This window comes from Jaculus jaculus, chromosome 1 (assembly GCF_020740685.1).
Source record: "Jaculus jaculus isolate mJacJac1 chromosome 1, mJacJac1.mat.Y.cur, whole genome shotgun sequence".
Taxonomy (NCBI): domain Eukaryota; kingdom Metazoa; phylum Chordata; class Mammalia; order Rodentia; family Dipodidae; genus Jaculus; species Jaculus jaculus.
Genome location: NC_059102.1, coordinates 219,635,140 through 219,643,816, shown reverse-complemented (window position 1 = coordinate 219,643,816; position 8,677 = coordinate 219,635,140). Strand labels below are relative to the sequence as shown.

The 8,677-nt window shown below is 39.4% G+C and overlaps 1 pseudogene; it reads right to left on the bottom strand.

Moving 5' to 3' along the window:
- Positions 1 to 398: 398 nt before the first annotated feature.
- LOC101597759 lies at positions 399 to 1,344 on the bottom strand (annotated as a pseudogene).
- Between the last annotated feature and the right edge of the window lie 7,333 nt (positions 1,345 to 8,677).

Genomic DNA, 8,677 nt, shown 5'->3' with positions numbered 1-8,677 from the left:
TGGCTATAAAAAAGAGGTGGTTTTGTTTTTTGTTTTCCAACACATCTGGTTCTGGAAGCAAGTAGTAGTATGCATTTAAAGCAGTATGTGCCCTGAAAACTTGTATCTTCTGTTTGTGTGTTATCATTTGAACCAGAGACCAGACACATGAAAAACTAATTGTTCTCAATATCTTCAGTACTTTTCCCTCCACAAAGTCAGAATATTAATGAACAGAGGTCAAAATTGTTATTAGTGATGGTATTTTACAATTATTTTTCTCCAGTAACACTGGATGCTTTAACAAACTCCACCTGTAGCCTCTGTTTACCACTCAATGAGATAAATGTCCAATAAAATGTAAAATGCAGCATATGCAATTGCATAATCTAAAAACTTTCATGATAACTTATTGCAAATTACACTTGACAGTTCACCACAATGGAAAACTGGCCCCTTGTTGGTTGACATAGTCCTTGAGCCCCAAACTGAAGTTGAAGCCACCAGTAAGATGATCTGGATAAAAAGTTGGCGGCTGTGCTCAGCCAGCTTGCTGCACCCTCTGGGTGTTAGCCAACACGGGACACTGCCTCGTCCTATCTCTGTGAGGGACTCTCATCCTGGGGTAGGTAATGGGAAAGCCCTGTGTTCTCTTCTACTTCCACAGGAGTATCTTGGAATGAATGGGGCCAGCAGCTCTTCCCCACGTTCACTTTTCACCACTTGCTGAGCTTTCATAACCTTGGTTGATGCTATGGCTGATGCCAAAGCCTCTGCTTTCAAATCTGAATGAATTCACACCACACATCTTTGAACAGCCATTTGAAAAGTAAAGGTAATAATACCTTTAATTTTGAACAAAGCCTCTTCACATAGATTTCTTTGAGATGTATCATCAAGACCATCTATGTACAAAACCACTGCTTTGGCATGCTTGTTTGTAGTTCCCAGAAAAAATAAAAATAAAAACTGAGCTTTCCTTCTATATGAATTCATTTCATTAAAACTATCACCATCTGCCATGTTGGAATATTGAAGAATATCATAGATTTCAGAGGCCAGAACTTTTGTTTCTCCTGGGGTTGTAGTCATTTGTATAATGTTTTGCAAGCTTAGCATCATACCAAGTTTTCCTTTTATCTTGTCTCTGTTTGCATGACATTCTGCCAAGTATGGAAGAGCAAGCAAAGCTGAGTGCACAACAGGGGAGTTGGGATGGTCCATAAACAAAATCAAGCCAGGAAGACATCCCTGATCTTGGATGATGGCTCTTCTATTTAGTGGATCTGCCACTAAATCCCATAGCTGGTTAGCTACTGACAGAGTGTCAGGTTCTTCATTCATGGTGGAGGAGGAAGAATTCATCTTTTACCCCATGCACTTGAAATACACTTAAAATCTTCTTAACTTCCTCCAGAGTGTTAGGCATCCAGGGCCCACCACACCATCAGGACTACTACTACGGTTGAAGCAGAGGTCCCTGGCAGTGCCAAGTGTCCCCCCATGCTTCAGCCATGGCCTTCCACAAGTATCAGCCAAACTCCAGGAGCCACAGAGCTTGGGTTGTGGCAGTGGAGGCACTCTGGGCTCTTCTTCCTTTTCTCTTTCATGGAAAAGTTTAAGAACCAGTGGTGTTTGTTCTTCCATGAAGGTCTGGTAACATTCCCCAGAGTATCCATCTGGGCCTGGGCTTTTTTTTTTTTTTTTTTTTTTTTACTTGGGAGACTTTTTATAACTGCTAGGATCTCTGTATTTGTTATAGGTCTATTTATATAGTTTATCTTATTATGATTTAATTTTGGTAGGTCATATGAATCCAGAAAATTATTCATTTCTTTCAGATTTTCAATCCTAGAGGCATATAAATTCTTAAAGTATGTCCTTATAATTGTCTGAATTTCTTTGGTATCTGTTGTAATGGTACCTTTTTAATCTCTAATTTTTCTAATTTTTGTCTCTTCTCTATTTCTTCTGGTCAAATTTGCTAAGGGTTTATAAATCTTGTTTTATCCTTTCAAAGAACCAACTCTTTGTTTTATTGATTCTTTGGATATTTTTTGTTTCTATTTCATTAATTTCTCCCCTAAACTTTATTATTTCTTCTTGCATACTGATTTTTGGTTTGCCTTGTTTTTCTTTTCCGAAGGTCTTAAGGTGAAGTATTAAATTGTTTATTTGTGAACTCTCTAATTTCTTAATATAGGTACTTAGAGCTATAAATTTCCCTCTTGTGACTGTCTTAATTGTTTCTCAAGGCTTTGGTATGTTGTACTGTCATCATCATTTGATTCTATGAGTTTATTGATTTCTTCAATGACCCATTGATCATTCTTCAATCATAAACTGTGCAGTCTCCATAAATACAGAAGTATGCTCTGTAGCTTTTCTTATTGCTGATTTGCACTTTAATCCCATTGTCTTCAGGTAGAGTACAAGGGATTATTTCAATTTTCCTGTATTTGTGGTGATTTGTCTTGTGTCTTAATATATGGTCTGTTTTAGAGAATGTTCCATGTGCTGCTGAGAAAAATGTATATTCTGCAGCATATGGATGGAATGTTCTGTAGATATCTGTTAGGTCCATTTGTTACATGACATCATTTAATTGAGATGTGTGTCTCTTTATTTTTTGCCAGGATGACCTGTCATCTGATGACAGTGAAGTTTTGAAATCTCCCACTATAATTGTGTTTGATATTATCTGTGACCTTAAGTCTAATAGTGTTTGTTTGATCAAGCTGAGAGCCTCTGTGTTATGCACATATATGTTTAGGATTGTAATGTCCTCCTGTTGGAGTGTTCCTTTAATCAGTATAAAATGACCTTCTTTATCTTTCCTCACTAATGTTGGTTTGAAGTCTATTCTGTCAGATATTAGGATAGCAACCCCTGCTTGTTTCCTAGGCCCATTTGCTTGACATACCATTTTCCATCCTTTCATCCTAAGGTAGTGTCTATCTTTTATTATTTTATTGAGACATGAGTTTCCTGGAGGCAACAAATGGCAGAATCCTGCCTTTTAATTTAGTCTGCAAGTATGTGTCTTTTGGTTGGTACATTGAAGCTGTTGATATTAAGAATTATTATTGAAAGGTATAGATTTATTCTTGCCATTCTTCTTTTGTAATGCTTCCTGTTTTCTCTTTACTGGTTTGTTTTAACTGTCATTTGAGTATGGTTTATTTTTTCCTGTTTCCTCCTGTGTTTGTTTTGGTTTCTCTTCAGCATAAAGAATTCCTTCACATATTTTATGTAAAGCTGGTTTAGTTGTCATAAATTCCTTTAGCCTGTTTTTCTTGTGGAATGTCCTTATTTCTCCATCAATTTAGATAGATAACTTTCCAAGATAAAATAATCTTGGTTGACAGTTGTTATCTTTCAGAACTCATCATTCCAAACCCTTTTGGCTTTTAAAGTTTGTGGGAGAAATCTGAAGTCATTCGGATGGGCTTGCCTTTGAAGGTCATTTGCTTTTTCTCTCCACATGGCTTCTTTATACCCTCTAGCTCCCTGAACCTCCTTTTTCTTTTATTCATTCCATGCTTTTTTCAGGCCCTCCACGTGAGATCTCTAGCCATGTGGGTGCCTTTCCTTGGCTCTGTACTTCCTTCAATAAATAATTTAGTAATTAAAAATGGAAAACAGATAAAATGATCATATTCTTGGTTGGATATTTTCTTTCCAGAATTTTTTTAAACCAAAACAACTATTTTATTTTACAAGTATAAAAAAGTAGAATCCAAAGATTTCAATTTTTTTTTAACATTTTTTTTATTTTTTATTTTTGTACTCAGTGAATACAGTCAAGTTGGTACCATTGTTAGCCACCTCCCTATCCTCCCCACTCCCCCTGGCACATCCTAGAATTGTGTAGTCTCATAAGAGCACTCTTGTATGTGTGAAGTCACTTTTCTCTTGTTTGCAAAATTCTTTGTTTCTCACATATTTGATTATGCTGTCTTTCTGTGAGAATTTCTCTACACTTTATATTTAGGGTTCTTGGATCTTTTGTAGGTCTGAACATTAATTTCCTTCTCTGGACTTGGGAAGTTTTCTATCATTTAGCTAAATAAACTTTCTACTCTTTTCTATCTCTCTGTTCCTTTGGGACTCCAAGAATGTGAATTTGGTTTATGTGGTTGATTTCCTATTAGTTCAGTAGGCTTTCTTTACTCTTTTTCATGTTTTTTTTTTTTCTTTTTGTTCCTTTAGTAATTCTAAATGACCTGTCTTCAAAGTCTTCTACTTTACAGAGTATGCTTTGAAATTTATTTGTTCATGTCCAGGGTCTCTCACTACTGCAAACAAATGCCATTCACCTTTCTGTGGGTATTGAACCCAGTCTGATAGGCTTTTCACACAAGTACCTTTAGCTACCAAGTCATCTCCTCAGCCCCTAGAGTATGTTTTTGAAGCTCTTTATGAATTTCTAAATTTTACTTACTTTATTTTTTAGTTCCATAACCTTAAATTTGGTTCATTTTAATGGTTGCTAGCCCTTTGTTGAATGTCTTTTGTGTGTGTGTTGTACCCATGACATTATTTAGTTGTCTGTGTGCTTTTTCTTTACCAAACATTTTGAAAACAAATTATTTTGTATTCTTTATATAAAGTTCAAAAATTTCCATCATGTTGGTGTTTTGTGTTTTATTTTGTCCATTGGATGGCGTGATGTTCCTTTAATTGTGTGTGTGTGTGTGTGTGTGTGTGTGTAATCTTTGTGACTTTGTTTTTCTATTTGCACATTTTTAGAAATATGATCCCTTTCTAGGTTTTACAGAATTGATATGATATATAAATATATATTTTTTTATTTGCAATCAGAGCAGAGAGAAAGAGAGAATGGACAAACCAGGGCCTTTTGCCACTGCATGCCAAGTACAGATAAATGAACCACCACATTGTGCATCTGGCTTTACATGTGTACAGGGGAACTGAACCTAGGCCATTAGGCTTTGCTAGCAAGTGCCTTCAACCACTGAGCCATGTGTCCAGCCCCTTAAGTGGATATTTTAAGTATAGCCCTTCACCAGTATAACCATATGAAGATTTAGAGCTGGCCACCAACATAAGGTTCGTGGTCAGGCTTGTGTCTGGACTCCTGGGCTGCCTAGTACCAGAGTCAACAGGTGATGGACCTGGTTTCTGAGTCCACAAGGGCTGACCTAGTATCTGGGTCCATAAAAGCCATCCTGGAGTTTATGCCTATGGGGTTTGGGCCTGGAGTCTAGGAATGTGAACATGGGTCTGCATCCTGTCTCTATGGGCATCAACTTCATGTCTGGGTCACTAGGGATTAACCTAACAAGTGGGTGGACCTTGAGCCTGAGTCCACAGGGACAAGACTGGTATTGATGTCCAGGGGATCAGACTGATGATAGACTCTATTCTAGAGGGTTGGTCTGGATGCTGGGTCTCTGGGGTCTGGTTTGGTACTGGAACAGGTCTGATGTTGGAATTGGTGGCCAAGTTCTCACTTTTTTCTCTTCTTACCATGTAGAGGGCATGCTGTCCTGCATTGGCACAGAGGGAGGCAGTGAGGGTAATATGAAGCTATCCTTCCCACCCTCTCCAGTGCATCTGTTCTTATTTTTGCACTCTACTGAAATGCTCTATTTGCCTATTTAGAATCTTTAGCTTTTGTGTGTGGATACTTCTTCACATTGATATTTCATAAGGAAATGGGTATTAGAAAGTTCTTCCATCATCTTTCTGACTGTACCCATTTATGGTAAATTTTGTTTTTGAGGCAGAGTCTCAACCTAGCCCAGGTTGGCCTTGAACTCACAGTGATCCTTCTAGGTCAGCCTCCAGAGTGCTAGAGTTAAATGAGTGAGCCCCAATGCCCAGATTACATTTATAGTAAGTTTTAAATCATGTACAGTAATGCTATATTTTGACTATGGATGTGCACATACATAGTAAATATATAAAAATATACATTTAAGAATTAGCCTCTAAATCAAGTTAATGTTTACTTCTATGTAAGAAAGGAGAGGAAAAGAATTGTCTCACAAGCATTTGATTTCATTTTGAGCTGCATCATAGGTATACAGTGTCTCTTAAGTTGTTCTCTATTGAGACCTACAAGGTTTCCTAAAAGAAAGACAGATTTCTGTCCAAGTACTTGATGACCCACCAAAGGTTAGTAGTGGTAAGACCCTACTGCTGAAGACACCTTATGTGGTTGACACAAAATGGAATGGCATGGCTGGAAGCTGGAAGAGAGTCAGTTCTCAGACAGTCAGAATATCTTGTGCCAGAAGGTGCTACATGGGGAACTGGGGGAAAATGACCAACATCTGTCCAAGCAATTCATGGTCTAACCTACTTAGCACCAAATAACCTGTTGTGATGCCCACACAAGTGCTATAGTGGCACACAGCCATGGTGGGGAACAAACTGCTCTTGATTTGGCTAACTGATCCCCTCAGTGGTACAGGACCCATAGCTGGAGCTGGGAAACAAGTCAGAACCATATCCAAACATAAGCCTGCTCTCCATTATCAAGCTACCATCAATCGTGGGCTACACCTAGTAAATTCTCTTTTTAAAAAGTAAGGGTTATCTCATTTGTCCTGGTGATAACTTACTTTCTGTTGGAGAATCTGCTTCTCTTTTTCAGATAGATGTAGAGCCTAAGGCGAGAGCTACCCCATCATACCTCAAAAGGGCCCCGGCTGAAACTAAGAAAATTTGGCGAAACAAGCAAGGGTGCTGTTTTCCTGGTCAACTGGGTACCAGCACAAGGGTGAAGGAGGTCAACACAGAGAAAAATCAACTCCTACCAAATCAGAGAGCCAGAGACCCAAAGGCCCCAGCACCTCATTACTGAAGCAGACCAAAAATGAACCCAACATGGCTCAGGGAAATTTTGCAGAAGAGGGGCAGAAAGAATGTCAGAGCCACATGTTGGGTCATGATATGCAGAGGCATTTATCCTATCCATAACTGTGGGCTAACTCCACAACAATATACCTCAACAAGGAGGGGCTAAGGGGAGTGGGTAGGTCATGGATGAGTCTAATAATGGTACTAAACTGACTGTATTGGCTGAATACAAAACTAATTAATAAAAAAATTAAAAAATTGTTCTCTATTCATTTTACAAGCACCAAAAGGACAATCACCTTTACATTCATGAAAGAACATTGCATGATATTTATTTATCAGGAAAAAAAAATTAGAAGAACAGAGAGCAAGTCTATCCAGAAGGAAATTGGTAGAGGCAGGAACAAATTCCAAGAGAGAATGAAATAAAACTAAACACTGGGAATTTTTTTTTGCATGTTTAGTAGGGGTGTGTGTGTGTGTTTGTTGTGTGTGTGTTTATATACACATATGTGTGTCTGTAGACACTTGTGGAGGCCAGAGGACAATGTCAGTGTCCTTACTCTATCACTCATCTTTGTATTTCTTAGAGATTGAGATCTCTCTCTGAATTCAAAGCTGAGGTTCTCTGGTCTCTGTTTCTCAATGGACTGGGGTTACATGTGTGCATGCCCACATTCAGCTGTTTATGTTGGTCCTGGGGAATTGAACTTAGGTCACCTCAGACCCTCTCCAAGCCCTCAGTTTACAAAGAGGCTCTTACCCACTAAGTGAGTTCCCCAGCCCTAAATACTATTTTTTTTCCCTACTTTTGTAGTGCTTGGTATTTATTGAAAAGAATGCCATTGTTTTTTTTGTCCAGGTAGTACATACAGAGTAACTGGGATGTACAACTGTTTTTGTTTGTTGTTTTTTTATTATTTGTCCAAATGTACATATCTGTGGGACTGCTGCAATTTTGAAACAAAAATGACAGCAAAGCTGATGCATATGAAGAAAAGAAATGTTAATATTCTAGCTGCCAGGCACATCAGGCTCCTGCAGCCATTTGTTAAGTCAGAAGAGTAGGTGGACAACTAATCAGACTGAAAGAATGGCCTCCTTCAAGTGTAAATGAGCTGTCCAAATCAGAGACTGAAGAGGTGGAGCAACTTAGGCATCTTCTACTTGGTCCTTCTCTACAAAGGCATGTCTGTTGATTGGATGAGTAATGATAAGGTAACAACATGAGTCTCTGGGCAGATGCAGGACTGGTGGTTGAGTTAAAAGGGAACTTAGACAGTGGCTGAATCTCAGAACACAGTTCAGATTAGCAAGAGAGAGGTGCTGAGATTGGCCACAATTGAAGACAAGCTTGACTTCGGAGCAGGCCCTGGGTCCAGGCCCAACCCTAGGCCCTGCAGCAGTAACTGGAATGCTATTCCTGGAACAAAGACAAGCACTGCCAGGAATGGAGTTGAGCACAGAAGGGCAGGGAAGGGGCTGGCAGTGCCAAGAAGTGGCGGGTGGGGTGGGGGGGCAAGGCGTGCAGGGCCCTCCCCCTGTAGGCTGAGGGGCTTGGACCTAGTAATTATCCTTTTCACCAGCAGCCACTGTTCTCCTTGCTCAGGGCGCAGAGCCTCACCAGCAGCGCATGCAGCCACAGCACCAGCTGGTCTACCGTAGTGGCCAGCTTCACAAAGGCCAGGCTCAGCCAGGCTCCACCGAGGTGCCCCTAGAGGCTTGGCAGGAAATGTGTGTCTGCAGGAGTTGCACGCTCTAAACACTAAAATTTTGAGAGACAATGAAACCAGTGGAAATTTTGATCTAAATAAAATGTATTGTTCCTAAAACGGGGGATACTGACCTAATAAAGAGCAATGAGAAT